Raw genomic sequence first — 9,049 nt, 5'->3', positions numbered from 1 at the left:
ATAGGCACGGGACGCAGCTCGGTTAAAATTACATTTATGTCCTTGATAACTAGTTACAATCATGACACAAATTATCATGGACTGATCGGTATTTTCCTCTTTAAGTCGGTACAACCCTTCGTCTCAAGGCGTACCATTATGCCGAAGCTCCTTGGATAGCAGCTTCGTGTGTACCTTCGCGCTATGTTTGATTATACGCTGATCTTTCGAATGTGTTTCTTTTTAAAGGACCTTCGGCAACGAAGCAGGTCCCCAACACTATTTATTAATGATTTGGAAATTATTTGATAAGGTATATTTGTTAGGCTAATGGATCTAAAATTAATGACCAAGATAGCATGACTTTTTCTTGGAATGAGAATAATTGTAGTTGCATTAAGAGGATTAGGCAAAGTACTAAATGTGTAGAAACTAATGATCAACCCATGCACATCATTCTTGATCCATGTACAAGCAACACGATAGAAAGCAACACTAAGACCATCTGGACCAGGGCAACTTAGGCCCAGGACAGCTTCAGCTCCAGTAAACTTAGTATATTTGGTGGAGTAGGTCATTAGATGCTCCAGAAAATTATGGAGCTGGAGCTGTAAGCCTTTAGAAGACATTTATAAAAGTCATTTTGTTTATTGTTTAGATTAAAAATATTTTTAAAACTATTTAAAGTGATATTATAAACTACAACTATACATCGGAGTTGGAACCTAGAGCCATCCCAAACACCTCCTTAGTCTCAATCCTTTTAAAATCTACAAGCACTCATCGATGCTTGGCATAAAGTTAGTGAATTCATTTGTCATAGTGCCATCATGGTTAAAATTTAAATCTTGTCTGGTGACGGAGGAGGTAAATTGATTTGAGAAAAAAAAAATTACTCGTAGCAATATCAATAGACCTAGTCATTATAAAATCATGACTTATGGATGAACAAAATCCTATTCTTTTGGCGTCTCCTAGTACAAGCTTGCTGGAAGAACTTGTGTACCGTTTGGTTCACATGTTGGTAACGTAATAGGTAACCGATAACGTTAAATGATGTTTGTTCAAGTCCAACCGTAATCGAATACCACACTAGAAATGGATACCGGACTATTCAAACTTGTTACCGTCGGTACTCAAGTGTGTTTCATTACCATTACTATTTACGTTACAAAATGTGAATCAAACAGCACCTTGGTGTTTCTATCACAATTGGTAGCCCAATGTTTACTAATAGGCGCTATAGATCATAAAAAGAGAAAAAGATGATCCCGTGTCAGTCTCTTTACTTTCTCTCTTAGCTATTGTTTACCGTTGAAGGGTAAAATAGATTATTTCATCATATTTTAGACATTTATTAGCCAAGGCTCTAAACATATTATAACTAATTGTTTACTAGCTAATTATTTATCATTGGTAGCAACGTCCCCTCATATTTAGGTAGTAACGTCTCCAACATGTCCCTTAAACCTCTCCCAGTTTTTTCATAGCTCCATATGTAACTAAAAACAGGAAACATTTTGGTTTCCTCAAAATCACCACCGATCTATCTGTCTCCCACCGACTGTCACGTTATTTGTTTTCTCGTACACCGACACGCGCTACACGTGATCAAATCAAACATGGTAGCAACGTCCCTGCCTGCACCCAAAAGACACATGGCAGATCTTGGACATCGTTCAACTTTTTTGCATTTTAGTCCTTTTTGGGTTTTTTTTTATAACTATGCCCTTTGCAGTTTCATTTTAAAAAATAGACCCCAACCTCGACACCATCATCATTGGCGCCGAGGTAACACACAACGACGCCAGTACCATTGGCACCAACTTTTCCTACGTGGCAGGCGATATGGCAAGTCCTAGGGGGTCGGCGCCATAGATCTTGGCGCCGGCCCCCCTTGACGGCGAGGTCCGGCGCTGTCCAGGGGTCGGCTCCAAGATCTATGGCACCGACTCCCTGGGACTTGCCACATCGCCTGCCACGTAGGAAAAGTTGGTGCCAATTATGTCGGCGCCACTATGCGTTACCTCGGCGTCAATGATAATGGCGCCGAGGTTGGGGTCCATTTTTTGAAATGAAACTGCAAAGGATATAATTGTGTAAAAAAACAAAAAAGGGCTAAAATGAAAAAAAAAAGTTGGGGACATTGTAGATCAAGAGAGGTAAGCATATCCCGGCCTACATCACAGCTCCCTCAGTCCTCGCTATACTACAGCAACGTGACGATGACACAATCTCTACTACACTATATGTATCCAACGAGGGCGTCCACCCGGCGTCACCATGCCCCCGCCAGTCCCCAGTCCGCCACCATCGCGCGGCGCCACCAACTGTGCCCGAGCCCCGCCTCCACACCCGTCCCCACGCGCGGCGCAGCGGAGCCATCAGCGCCCTTCCCCAGGCCGGCTTCAACGCTAATGGAGCCATCCTCGCCGCAGTTTTCGTTCCAAAGTGCTCGCCCCGAATCCTCGCCCTCCCCCGCACCTTCGGCGTCTCCACCGCAATCACTGCAGTGGCTTCACCGTATCCCCGAAATCACCGCAACGGCCAAATCCCGCATTGGTTCCTCGCCAGTACAGTCAAGTACGCGCCCTCGACCCACCATGGCGCCCGATCTGCCCGCGTCCCCCAAAACCCTACCCGGCTCCTCTCCTTTCCCCACAATGTGCGTCGACATCTGGTAACCTGTCCCAAATTTGGAGATCTTCCATTGTCGCCGAAGAGTGCAGCCTCAATCTTCCCCACATCGCGGTCGCGGTAGTCCACAGCTAACGAAGGTGTCCACACCCCCGACCCCGCCTGCCTCCGCCGCCGTCCACTTGTGATGCGCCAGTCGCCGCAAACCCCGCCACCACCCAGCCGCGATGTCCGCCGAGACAGCGTCGCCGCTGCCGCGCACGCACCCTGTCCCACCACAGCAGCACCACCCCCCGCGCGGTGCCGACCTGCTCGGGCCGAACGACCAGAAGATGCAGACGGGAGCATCGTCGCCGAGGTCAAAGTGCGTCGGACGAGGAGGTGCGCCACCCCCACCCAGCCGCGATGCACTCATGCCTCCTCCCTGCGATGTCCACTGAGGCAGCCGCCGCTGCGCACGTCCCCTGTCCTACCACAACAGCACCCCTCCCCTGTGCGGTGCCGGCCTGCTTGAGCCGAACGACCAGCAGACACAGACATGAGCATCGCCGACGAGGTCCAAGTGCACCGGACGAGGAGGTGAGAGATTTGGGGTGCGCGGTAACGGGCGTGACAGGGCCAAACGCCAAGGTCGGAGTGCTCGTCTAGATGCACTTGCCGAGAGTATATCTAAATAGTTTGTTTTAGATCTGTATATTTTGAGTATATAATTCAAGTAAACTCTGTTCGTCCTAATTGTTGTTATTGGCATTTTTGCCTCTTGGTTCCCAATTGTGATACCTTCTGAATTCTCTCTTTTTTCTGTTGGATTTAAGCAAGATGCCATAAAGCAAACATATGAAAGGTCGGTCAAAGGTACTCAAGATTAATATCAGCCTAATTTAGTTCTCAATTTCCCATGTAGCGTCCACGTACTGTCTTGTGTGGATTTCGTGCTTCGTATCACCTCCTACCAGACCTTTTTTAGCTCTTCACCATGTTACAAATTTTTTACCTTGCTTGAAAGGTCGGTCAAAACTAAAGTAATTGCAGAATTGGCTCAGTATCTCTGTTTTTGGCTGAGTTAAAGTCCCGTCCAGGTCGGCTCAGGCTTCTTATGTTTCAGATGTATGGGTAATTGCAAAACTAAAGTAATTGCAGAATTGGCAATTTAATAAATTTTGGAGTAATTGCAAAACTAAAGTGTCTTTTGTAGGTGAGGCGCTTCACAGATTGAATCGTAATCCTGTGCGGTCTTTTCTACTCCAAGTAAGGCCAGCTCTCACCTCGTGCTCTTGATTTTGCCCAGGATGTATCAATACTGGTTTTTTTGTTGTGATGTCGCCATTGATTATGACTTTGGATTGAGAGGAACTGCAAGGTTTGCTTAGTAGGGCTGGGAATCATAACTGTGAATGTGTGAAATATGTAATGGTAGCCAGAACGCGCAGTTCCAAATTGCAGTCTGATGAAGCATGTTGGATAGGAGGTAAATTACGTGTGGGTTGGAATGTTCCAAGTTTCTAGCCAAAATCATTGACTCTTTAGTTTGGAAATTGTGGGGTTTTCTCTATTTGTTTTTACTGTCAAAGTAATTGTGTTTGATATTTAATAGCCTCTGTTCCTTGTAGGTTTATTTATTTGTTTAGTGGTGTTGGTGCTATCGTCTTCTTCATGTTTCTATTTGGCTGCATTGGAGCAGGGACAAGAAACACTTGCTGGTTGTGTTTCGTATCTGTTTGATGTGCCTCTTCAGTGTCATTATGTTGTCCACTCTAGAGAAATTTCATTTGTCATGCACAAGTCACTAAAAAGTACTTGGAATTATGCTAAACATTAAATCCAGATGGGCTTTTATTAGTACCTGAACATGTGAACCAACAAATTTTGATTATATGCTACTCTGAACGCCGATCTTAATTTTTATAGAACAATAGTAGCAGATGCAATAAGGTTATCACTATTTCTGCAACCCAAAAATGTTTCGTCCAATACACTTGAAATTTTATAATGATAGGGCCATATTATTAATTCATGATTGTTTTCTTTTACTTCTAAAAAAGTATGCTTTATTGGTCGTATGTTGATCCTTGCTGAAGCTAGAGCGACTGCATTCATTTTTTTACCATAGCTAAAAAGATGTGAGTATTCTACTTGGTGCTTGTCTGGGGACCTAACCTTTAATGTTAGTCTAAATTTAAGTATTATTAAGAAAGGGAAAGGGGAGAAATACCAGTTTTGCTTCTTTTAGTTCAGTCTCAACACGATATACATTTCTTTTCAGTTGTATGCTTTGGTAGCTCATAGCAGCTACTGCTCAGTCTGCCTTCAAGTCAGTTTCATTTTGGCATGTAGTGCTTTATCTTCGGAAGATAAATTTCTATGGTTTTAGAGTTTAAGAACGATACAACAGAACTTATATACCAGTGTTTTGCTTACATCTTAACATGATTGTGTACTTATAAAACCATATCTATTAAGCATTACAATCTATAGCTGAATCATCCCTTCCTTGGTCTGAGTGACCTTCCTCATCAATGGCATCCGGTTCTTTGGCACTGTTTATGGTCATTTGGATCTATTCATCTTGGATCTCTTCACCTTGCAGTTCTAGAGGCTTTGATTTATCTCTTCACCTGCGTGTTGATCCAAGCGGAGGCCGCGCTGAGACTTATAGGTGCTCAAGCCTGCTGTTGAAATGAATCAGTGGAATAAAATGTAGATATTTTTTCTATTAACATGTACCTCTAAAATGTCAGTTTAGATATATCTGACATTACTGCCTATTCGTTCCCAGCTAAACCATTAAGCAATGGAACACTTAAATACCATAACTAGCTGCAATATGTCTGGCACTATTTATACCATAACTGTCAATTCGTTCTCATCTAGATCCTCCATCACTAGCTGCAATATGATTCAGGATCTGAATAATTTGGGGGTGGAAAATAATTTTAAATTGCTTTGCTCATGCTTTAATTCCTTTTAGGCGATATCACTAACTTGAACTTTATTGTGATTGATGACTAAGGCAGTATGTAAAGGATTCACCGCTACCGGAGGCGAATGATAGAATCAACAAGTGACATCTATAGCCATGGCTACAATCTCAACAGCAGATGCTGACATCGGCATAAAAGAAGCCATGAGCCGAGTTGTTTCTGCCATCAAACAAGATCTCCTAGCCCTTGTGGATGCTTTACAATCTCAAATACAATAGTTTAGCATCCATAATTCAATTTGATTCATCCAGTCGAAAGTTTATCAAGACTAGATCCTTGTAGAGCCAGTTTGATGGGTAATTATATGTTTTATCATGGGAACGACGGTTGCGCCTATCGAATGAAGAAGGCAGTGGAACTGTTCAAAAACCACATAACACCATCTTCCTTGCACAATGTAAAAATGAAGTGATTTTCCTTGCATGTAACATCATTATTAGATGATATGGTAGAACAATTGGTTGCTATTGCATCTTGATGGCTATTTTATATGTTTTATTTACTAATTTAAGATCTGCTTGTGTATTGTTAGCTTGCCCAATTATAATCTCTTAAAATGATAGAGTCCTTATCAATTGCAGATTGGCACTATACCGAACTTTTGAGCATATCATTTCCAATGCTCCAGTACCAGCAGTTATAACTGAAGCACACCAGGTTACATCTCTTTTGATTATGATATACATATGTCCATGTAATATTAGCATTCACAGTCAAATTAACTTATTATTCCCCATCTTGTAGATTTTACTCGTGATGGTTGATAGCTTAGCTAAATTAAGTATGGATGTTGGGGATAAGGATCTGGTGTACAGTTTGTTACTTGTCTTCTCTGGAATGTTGATGGATAAAAAAGGTTGAACCATTTTTATTGTTTTGTTCTTACATTCTTGCCAACTTTTAGTTTATATGTTAATATAGGTTGTGGCCTCCATATGGATAAATTACTTTTGTGCTCTTTGATATTGTCCTTCAAGATATTGATCTAATGCAATGCATTTGATCTTGTCATTAACTTCAGTTTTTTTTCTAACCAGGCAAAGAGTGCATTCTGGACAACATCCAAATCACAATCAGCGTTCTTAGTGAACTTGTTTCCTATCCTCACATGATGGTGACCGTACTGCTATTTTTATTAATCCATCCATACTAATTGTACCTCTGTTACATGTGCGAATTAGTATGTCAGTTTAACAACCTTTTCCCCTTAGGTTGTGCAAGAGACAACATTACAATGTTTAGTAGCCTTTTCGACGTTTCCTCACCCAAAGATTTATCCTGTGCGGTGAAAGGTTAGTTTTCTATGTGTTACTAGGGATTCAGGGTATCCTTCCTAGCGTGGCTGACTGCTGTTACATTTTCGCATCAGTAACCAATCTGCCCTTACTAAAAACAACTCACCAGACTGACCGTTCATCCAGGTTGTGCAGGCAGCAATCAGGGCTCTCGACGATAAGAAACGAGCTGTTCGTCAAGTGGCTGTCCGATGCCGGCACACATGGTGCGAACATTTTACCATTTCTGAATCAGCTGCACGGTTGTAGTTTTTGAAGTAAACAACTTTTCCTTGCCTTACTAAGCATCCCTCCAACATATGCAGGCAGTCCTTCGCTTCTGTTTGTAATTATTCACCAAGCCTTCTTGCTTTTGTCATGCACCGAGCTTCCTGTGCTTGGTATGTCTTCTTTGCTTCATGATGCTACGAAGTGAACAATTACAAATAGATCAATGGTGTATCTTGGTAGGTTCTTATTGATTTTGGTCTGAGTTTCACATGGACAATTCCTGAGGACAAAGCGGTGGACCTATATGTGCTAGAGAGAGCTTTGATTTCCATGCATTCGTCCTGTGGGGATGTGGTGAGGAGGCTAAATCGATATTCAAGTTGCTTCCATTGATATGTTTGGTCAATATTTGGTTTTGCTAAATTGTTATTCTGTGCTTGGGCTCGACTGATCTGTGCAAACATTTACGACTTCGCATCACAGATTAGTCCTGTTGCAATTGGATTTATGCTTTTTCCTTTTGTTCGTGGCATCTTGTTTCCTATGGTTTTTATGCAGGTCTGTTATGTTGTGTTAATCATGCCTTAGCAAACTTATGTGGGTAACAACACTGATCTTGATGTTGAACCAGATGGAGAAAATCCTTGCGGCGTACAGAAAGGCTTCAAAGCAATGGTGTTCCACCCAGAACAAGCTGGCTCAAGGTATGACATAGTCTTGTCGGCCCCTGTGGCTGCGCATGGCCTTCGTTGCTAGCTGCACTGATGTGGGTAGTGACTTTTTTTCTACTCTGCAAAACAGTGAGGCAACAGGTCTGGAAGCGCACCATGGTCGGATGAACGAAGAAGAAGAAAAATTTGTGGCATTGAATAGATGTATGTTATTAGATTAAAATAACAAAATTTATGTATGGATAGGATCACAAATGGATTCTGAAACATTTTCTCATTATAATATAACACACATATGTACATAAGTTATCGTGTTATTATACGGTTCCGTTGCAACGCACGGGCACTCACCTAGTAAAATAAATAAATATGCACTATTCGTTGACAAACCTGGTAGGCATATTGGGCCCAATTTTACAGCCCAACCAGTCCAGTTTACAGTTTTCCATCTACATTTTACGTTACCTATGGGAGAATAGAAGAAACACACGCCTCAAACTTTTTTGATTGCTCCTGAAAACAACCTTTTGGGGGTGATCTTTTGTCATTCTTTTGGAGATACTCTTAGAACACCACAATTACATATATATAGTTATGTTTTGTTGTGATGCTATCTAACAGCAAGACCATATTTGCTGCAAAACATATGGTATACATCACTAAAAAGTAAATTAAAAGGACATATTTGTTGCAACATACACAGTGTATAAAACACTAAGACTCCGTTTAGAATGTAAGCTTTTTGCAAAGCTAAGAGCATATTCAAGATCCTCTATATCCTTTCATGTCTGAGTGATGTGCAGCCTGCTCGTTTGGCTTTAATCTGAACCGGCTTCTACTGATTCTACAGTGCTTTGTCTTTATGGATTGCAGATGCAACAGTTCGAACAAATTTTAAGCTGAAGCCAGTGACAGATCTAAAGGGGGGTTAGGGGGGCTGCAGCCCCCCTATAGCTATGAAACTCCATTGATACAGAGGTGGAAGTTAGAGGAAAAATAAAAGAAAAGAAGAGGAAAAAATAGCCCTCACTGTATTGGAGAAAGAGGTGGAGGGTAGAGATAAAGGAAAGAGGAAGAAAAAGAAATAAAAATGAGCCCTCTAACAGTTTGTGTTGCTTCCACCAATGGTCACTATAAAACCAGCCCCTCCTTTAGCCTAATACTAGATCCGCCATTGGCTGAAGCGAACAACCTCACGAATAAAGAATTTGATGAACAAATATCCTCCAACAAATTATTCACTTATGGCTAGTTTTTGATAACATCATTTTTTCAA

At 41.7% G+C, this 9,049-nt stretch overlaps 1 pseudogene; it reads left to right on the top strand.

Moving 5' to 3' along the window:
- The first annotated feature begins 2,843 nt into the window (after positions 1 to 2,843).
- LOC103645714 (MMS19 nucleotide excision repair protein homolog) lies at positions 2,844 to 7,141 on the top strand (annotated as a pseudogene).
- The last annotated feature ends 1,908 nt before the right edge of the window (positions 7,142 to 9,049 follow it).

This window comes from Zea mays, chromosome 1, assembly GCF_902167145.1.
Source record: "Zea mays cultivar B73 chromosome 1, Zm-B73-REFERENCE-NAM-5.0, whole genome shotgun sequence".
In the NCBI taxonomy this organism is placed as follows: Eukaryota; Viridiplantae; Streptophyta; class Magnoliopsida; order Poales; family Poaceae; genus Zea; species Zea mays.
This window is presented reverse-complemented; position numbering and strand designations above follow the sequence as displayed.